Consider the following 8,279-nt stretch of genomic DNA (forward strand, 5'->3'; position numbering starts at 1 on the left):
CTAACCGGATTCGGGTTATTGTTCGCCTCACCACCGATAGGGGGCAGCAGATGCCCTGCGGTGCCCTGGCGACGTGCTGGAAGAGCGTCCTGCTGACCCTGAGAATCCAGCTTAATTGAAGGTTTTTGGTAGAAGGCAAGACTTACCTTCTTTACGTACACCGCAGCAGCTCCCGGGCCTCGGGCCTCCGACACTGAGCCCCTGGGAGCGCCCTGTGCAAGGGATGGGCGAAGCCATCTGTGCACTAAGCAATGCCTGTAAACTTAGCGAGCGAACAGCATAAATTAGATGCATGCAAATGTTATGATTAAGAAAATATACAGACATTTGGAAGGGTTACAGAATCTATTGGTGCGTTTGATTATTTTTCGAAGTTTTCTTAATAGAAAATTTTAAAGTACGGGTACCACAGTCTGGATGGTAGCGGTGGTGGTGGTGGTGGGGGTGGGGGTCAGTTAAAATGATTTTGAACTTAACAAGGGCTTCTTTCAGTAGAAGTTGGGAACTACTAGTGATCCAAAGAGTCGTCAGATTACTGTGGTAAAGATTCCAAGGCATTTCGGAAGGGAAACTGGGAGGATTTGGCAGGTTATACCAGGGTGTGTGTCTGCGAGCGCGGGGAGACATCTGCAGCGCAGCCCCTTTCTGAGATCGCGGAGCTGTGGCAGCTAGGGTTCGTCCAGACCCAAAGATTCGCCAGGGGCCGGATTTTCCTGAAAACCCACCTCCCTTGGTAGCCCCAGCACTGGAGTTTTCAGAATTGTCAAAGAGGCATTACACAGCTTCTCTAAAGCCTGTATTTCCTCAGAAATAAACACATTTTTTTTTTTTCTAAATTAAAAATACAGTTGTGAACACACACACGGAAAACCCAAAGATGTAAAAATTTCGAGACTGGCTAGTACAGTCATCTAAATAGCTTTAACAAGTGAGAGCTTCTAAATTATTCTAATGAAAAAGTATGTAATAGTGGCAAGATTGTGCGCTTACTCTAGAATCTCATACACAATTAAAAGCCCTAATTAATCCCTGAAATGCCTTTGGAAGGTAGGGAAGAATTACAGTCTTTATTTATAGAATTTATCATAACACGATGCTTAGATTTTATTATAATTATAAACAAAACATATGATGATATCTACTTTTAATGTATTTTTTCTAACACCATCACAGATTCTAGAAATGCAGTTGTAACTACTAAAAGGAAGTTCGGTACACACTTAATTGACAGAAATTTCATTAATGTGGAAAGTTCATATCATGATGTAAGAATTTAGGATCTTTCCAAAATAATGATGAATGCTAATTAAGGTACTATAAAATTTGTAGGAAAATGTTAAATTTGTATTTGAGAGAGATGAGGAGGAATTAAGAAGAGGAGAAGGACTTCTGATCAATTTGGGGGAAAGAAAGTGAGTAAATCTAGGTGGGAGATTTCCTAATTGGGTTCAAAATCCGTAGAGAAAGCAGACCCAACTGCTTCTGTGGATAATCAGTCTTATAGCTGTTGAACCAGGGAACTGGCTCACCATGGGTTCTGATAACACAGATAGTTCTTTGTACCTAAAGATAAATCTGAGCAGTTTTAAGTGTGCCAAGGACCAATGCTATTTACCTTCAAATATATGTATTGAGTAAGCAATTACATACTAAGCATGGAAATATGTCTATTCCATGTTTTAAATGTGGCAAAAAGAAACCAACCGCAAAAGGTGTCCTTTTATAGAATCTCGAATTGGCAATAACATGAATATAAGTTTAACTTTTAAACAGTATATTGATATGTAACACAACTTATTTGTTACATTGCTATTAAGCTTATTTGCTTAATAATGATGGCCATCATTTTGTGTACCACACAACAGCTATGCAAAGCAGATGTCATTAGCTCCATTTTACATATAAGGACTCAAGTTCAAAGAGCTTAAGCTACTTGCCTAAATTTGCACAGCTATCAACTGGAAAGTCACTTTCTGATCCTAGAGCTCAGGTTTCTACACCCTCTCTTGCTGTAAACCTTAAGACTGCAGTGTATCCCTATAAAGGACAGAAATCCTGGACTCTCAAATGTCTGGTGACTGAGCAGAAATGGGCAAACTCATTTTTATCACATTCGAGACATTGTAAGGTATATTAATATTGAGTCACTACATTGTACACCTGAAACTAATATAATGTTGTGTACCAACTATACTTTAAAAAAAATTTAAGTCCCAAAACTAAATTTAAAATAAAAAATCACTACATGCACAGAGGCTTTCAACCTCGAGTTCCTGTATCCCAAATGATTTATGGAGGTAATAATGTGGTAGAGAGGATTCCACAACCTATTTTAAAATTTCAAATATCTAAACGGAAATTGCACGATTACTGCAGATAGGTGAACTAAAATTTCATTGTTTTTCCTTTGCCTGGCATTGCATGGATACAGAGCTGTATGCTCAGTCTAAAATAGGAAAATGAATTAATTGTGACTTAACCAATGTAGCTGGTTTGCTAGGCAATATAGATAAGGTCAATGGAGGGTTGTAAATGATAATAAATATTTAAAAAGAGAGTTTAGACATGAAAAGGAACCACTAATACATAGTAAAATCTCATAATACAATTAGTTGTTCTATGTGTAGTTATTAGTTTTGCTATTTAATAGTAGATCTCTGATTATATAGGGGTTTTGCTGCATTTGGGAGATTTTATATTGTATTTCCACAAGTATAGCACATTGTTATGTGAACAACACTAGTGTAAATTGATCATATTTAAATAATACCATCCATTTGGGGCCTTAGAGGATTGCAGGGGAAGGAGTATGTTAGGAGATTACCCAGTACCTGGTCCCACGGAACAGTTTCCCAAGCTCCCCCTAATTGCTCCTTTATCTCTAGTCTAGCAATTCTCAAATATTTTGATTTCAGGACCCTAAAAACCTTTTGTTCCGTGGATTTATGTGAACTGCATCTATCGATGATCTTCATTGTATTAGACATTACAATTGGAGAGATATTTAAAATATTCATTTGTTACTTAATTTAAAATGATAAGCTCATTACATATTAAGATAAATGACATTTTAATGAAAAATAATGTTTTCCAAAACAAAAAAAAAAAAAGAGAAAAATTTTTTTTACATTTTGTAAATCTCTTTAATATCTACCTGGATTTACTATCTAGCTGGCTCTAAGCAGCTGGATTCTCACATTTATTTCTGCATTTCACCTATTGTGATACATTGTATAATTTGAAGTATATGAAGAAAATCTGGCTTCAAAGAAATGTATAGTTGGAAAAGTGAAGAGTATTTTAATAAATTTTTCAGATCATTATGAATATTCTTTAATACCACTTCAAAATTCTTCAAATGGTAATTTTTTAAAAGTTAGTTGCCATGTGAAATTAAAATCCATGTCAATACACTTTTCATACTCTGTTAGCACTAAAACGCATTGGTCTATTGGATGGACCTTTTACCCAGTCCTGATTTGTGATGTTATGCACTGGTCATTTGGAAACTATTGGTCATTTGGAAACTACTGATTCACTGAATTATGCAGATCTTCCAAGTGTTGACTAATTTCATATAATATAAAAAATATATTTATTAATTTCACCACTGATTTCATCAGGAAAAATTATACGTACTAAGATACAAGTTTTCTAAAATGCTATTTTTTGCTTGAAAATTCAAATTTTATCATTAGCAAGAAATACTGTTGGTTGTTTTTCTTGAAGTGACAGGCTCACTTTATTTCTGAGAAAATATCTGCCAAATACTTAAGTCTGAATAATCATAGTTTGTCAGTTGTTTTCAAATAAAAATGCTACCTTTTGGAAAAAGTGACTAGTTCCATTTGAAACTCAAGATAACCACTGAATGTAGCAGAAGCACTTCATGTATCCCTCCCATTTCGTCCCACAAACTATTAAAAGCATGCCTTGGTAGATCCAAATTTAATAAAATTAAAGATTTCACTGCTTTATTAAAGACATTCTTAAGTGAAACTGACTTTCTTCTTCTTTTTTACTGGAAGTGCTTGGTGGTTAAGAATACAACGACCGTTACTACAGCTGGATGCTACTGCCTTGCTCTGTGCTAAGGCAACCACAGTTAGACTATCAGTGACAACATCAACGTAATGAGAAAGGTAAATAGCATTTTTACATTATTATGCAAATAATTTTAACCTCACAGAACCCTTGAAAGGGTCTTGGGAACCTCCAGAGATCTGTGGACCCCACTTTGGGAACCACTGGAGACCTCCAGAACCACTGATCTCGTCCTATAGCAGTTGTTATTTGGATCATTCATTTGTATCATAACTACATGCTGCTTTATGTTGTTAGTTATCTTCTGCTGTCTATTAATCTAATCTACCTGATACGGAACTATATTATTCATATAATTGTATCCTGACAACTGTCGAAGTGCCTAGCACTCAATACGATTGAAGTTGTTCTTTTTTTAATTTTTTTTTTTTTTGCTTTTGCATCCTGAGTTAGAAACCTAAAAGTGTAAATTGACCAAAATATTCTGAGTGTCAGGCCATGACCAGATTTTAAAAAATTTTTTTTTCACTATCTTTTCCCCTCTTCAACTTTGGCAACAAACAATTAAAATTTGATGACTGACAAGTTGGAATTAATGGTCCAAGTACATTCTTATATTATCACATACCACATTGTTGGTTTTGCTTTTTACTTATGTTAGTAAGTGAGGACGATAGTTTGAGGGGAAATACATTTATTCAGAAGCAGGAAAGGAGCATTTGTCAAGATATGTTAACATCACTGGCAGCCATGTTCATATTTATGTCCTATTTTAGCTATTCCATTGCTAGTACTCAGGACATAACTTCACATAACCACTGTGCAAGTTCACTTGGTGATGTATTTAAAATATTGCAGTCACTAGCACCACCAGAGGAATTGCTTCAAACAAGAAAGGGCTTGTCCAGTTTGCATGGACAGACTGAAAAGCACAGCTGAGCTTTGGACAGTTCATTATTTTCCCTCCTTTGGGTCTTGCAAGACTTCTTAAATATGTGAGGAAATTCTGTTGCCCAGGTGGTTACAAAATACCTCTATTTTGCACTCTTCACACCTTCAGTTTTCACTATTAGAAATTGTATAGTGGCAAAATTATTCCTAAATCCAGTGACAGGAAGTGAAATTGTGCAGGCAATTTATTGCTGGGAGTAATACCTGATTTTCGGTATGGATATTTTCTTTTTGTAGATGAATTTGCTGAGAATAACTCATCTCATATGTGATTCAGCGATTTTAAAGAGTGGCCAAAAAAGTAGGTAAGGATCTATAATTTACATTCTTTTAACATAATTAAGAATTAGATTTGAACTTGCTAAGTAGTAAGTGTTAGGCCTGTTCTCCATAAAGTAGCATATCCAATGTCAATATTTCACTAGAAATCCCTTTCAGGAAGCAAGATGTCTAATAAGGTAAACTCTAGCCAAACGGGAAATGTGTCTAGTACAACTTAAGAACTTGATTTTTAATCTATTTAATTTTAATTTACTTAAATTTAAATTTAAAAACAGATTCTTAATTCAGTTATAGGAAAATTATGTTTGGAAAAACTTGCATATGTTAACCTACTTTTTCAATAGTAAATTTTATAAAATCTAAATCAAATATTTCCACTGAAAATTTAGCAACTAAATTGTTGTGCTACAAATGTAAAATTCACACCAAATACTTATAAAAAGGATAAAATATCTCAATTTTGGCCCTTTGAACCATGCTTCTCTTGCTCAGGCCCGCTTCCACATCTGGAAGTATACTTTCCCTTCTAATAAAGCTTTTCTTTTCTACTGTAAAAAAAGAAAAACAACTCAATTTTTAAATACTGATTACATGTTGGAATGATAATATTTGGCTATATTGAGTTAAATAAAACATATTATTAAATGTTATTTTACCCATTCTCTTTTACTATGCTTTTTACTGTGGCTCCCAGATAATTTAAAATTACATACGTATCTCATATTTCTATTGGACAGAGCTGTGACAGATCACTTTGGGTCCATCTGTTAGGATAAGAAAGCAAATGAAAAACTATTGTCTTAATTTTATGATCATTATGTGAGATACAGATTTCCTCAAAGCAATGATAAGCCAAAAATTTATTATGCACCTGATTAGCATACTTCAAAGGCTACACTAAATCAGTATTGTTTTTAAATTTCTACTTTGCATCCAATTTACATTCTGCGAATCTTTTTTTTTTTTTACTTTTTGTTTTAGAGTAGTTTTAGGTTCATGGAAAAATGTAGCAGAAAGTACAGAGACTTGCTATATAAATCCTGTCCTAACACATGCCTCTGCCACTATCAACATCCTGTAACAGAGTGGGACTTTTGTTACAAGTGATGAATCTACTTTTATACACCTTATTACCTCAAATCCATAGTTTATATTAGAGTTCATTCTTGGTGTTGTATATTCTATGAGAATTGAAAATGGAATCATTTTTGGAAATGTATGTTACATATGATATCTCTGCTTTTCTATTAGTGTACCTGATTTAAAAATGGAATAGAAATAAGAGTTTTCATTGATTTATTCAGAAAAAAAATCGGTTGACAATTTATTGTTAGTCTCTTTTCTTTGTGTGTTATAAGTATACATTATAATTATTCTGTAATATAGTTTAATAACTTGCTTTAATCACTTTATAAATACGTGAGCATTTTCCAATCTAATTATTTCAGAAACTGAATAAATAACTGAATAGTATTCCATTATAGGTATGAACAATTATTTACTTTCCAATCTCTATTGTGATTATTCTTGTATATAAGTTTATTTTACATCTTGATCATTTCCTTGAACATAAAAGACTGTGTCCTACGGAACTGCTGGGTCAAAGGGTAGGAGCATATGAGTGCTATTTTTGCAACACATTTTCTGAAACCAGGTATTATAACTTAAAAAAATAATAATTGATTTTAGAGGCAAAAACTTGCTGGCTTAATTTGCATTTTTGATTACTAATGAGATTGAACAAAAAGATATATATTGAACAAGAATGTTTCTTTTGAATTGTCTATTCATAACCTTTGCTCGTTTTCTGCTGTATGGGTATTAATCCTTTCTTATTTGTAGTACATCTTTAGATATAAGGATATTAAACCTTTATTACTATTGAAAATTATTTTTCCAAGTTGCCATTTGAATTTTAATTATATTTATCATGTTGTTAACAGAGATGCTTTTAGTTTTCATGTTAACCTACATGTTAATCTTTTTTCTTTATTGTTTCTTTATCTACATTATAATCCAATAAATATTCACTTGTATGTTAAAATGCCCTTTATTTTAAAATATGGTTCATTCCGCTTGAGATTTATTTTGGTGTATTTATGAGATAGAAGATCTAATTTTATTTTTTTCAAATAGTTAACCAATTGTCTATCTGCATTTATTAAATAAGCAATTTTCCCCACTTTTAAAAAATAATAAGTTTAACATGTGCTAAATTTTTATCTATGCTACGGTCTGTGTCTGCTCCATTCATCTGTTCTTTTCATACTGAGATTTTAATTTATACAATTTGTAAATTAATCTGGGGGGAGCTGACATCTTTGTAACTGTCTAATTACTTTAGAGGATAAAAATCGATTTTTTATGTGTTCTTTCTATTTGAGCTATGTGATTAGTGTTTTGTAGAATATTTATGACATTTCGCAGTGATTGTACTTTAAAAAACCCTGTGATTTTGAAACATATTTGTTGGCATTGTCTGATAATATGGAATCGATTTTAAATAAAGAAAGCAGAAAGAGGGCATTGTATACGTTGCTTTTAAGACATAAAAGAAATGGGCAATGGACTTTCTAAATAAAGGAAAGGTAAACCAATGAAGAGAGGAGGACAACGGGGAAAAGATAGGAGAAAAAATAAGCAAAAGGAAAAGTAATAAAATTAGATCAAGAGCAGATTATGAAAATAGAAGCTGAATTTGTAGGAGGAAAAAAGAAAGTGGGAAGAAGAGTGAGTGGGCAAATTTTTGATGTAAGTGGGAATGCTCAATTTAAACATCAGAAAACTGGCACAGAGCTGCTTTTAATTTTTATGTTAACCCATAAATGAGGGAGGAACTAAATGTAAAAGGGAGGAAATGCTTCTATCTTAGAAGCCTCAAATTCATATGTTTAAGGAAATTTTTTTCTTATAAAATGTTTAAGTTGCTTTTGTAATTGATTTTTAAATCATGTACCTAGAAATTCTCTCTCTCTCTCTCTCTCTCTCTCTCTCTCTCTCTC

The 8,279-nt window shown here is 33.2% G+C and overlaps 1 long non-coding RNA gene across 1 annotated transcript in view; it reads left to right on the forward strand.

The window, feature by feature from the left end:
- The first annotated feature begins 1,327 nt into the window (after window positions 1–1,327).
- The window catches only part of LOC105309733, a 61,926-nt gene continuing 54,974 nt past the window's right edge, over window positions 1,328–8,279 (forward strand). Inside the window, exons 1-3 of the long non-coding RNA XR_002779001.1 lie at window positions 1,328–1,412; window positions 4,029–4,142; window positions 5,233–5,300. This is a non-coding gene — a long non-coding RNA (uncharacterized LOC105309733). The remainder of the gene's footprint in view (window positions 1,413–4,028; window positions 4,143–5,232; window positions 5,301–8,279) is intronic.

Source organism: Pteropus vampyrus, unplaced genomic scaffold (genome assembly GCF_000151845.1).
Source record: "Pteropus vampyrus isolate Shadow unplaced genomic scaffold, Pvam_2.0 Scaffold1, whole genome shotgun sequence".
Lineage (NCBI taxonomy): Eukaryota > Metazoa > Chordata > Mammalia > Chiroptera > Pteropodidae > Pteropus > Pteropus vampyrus.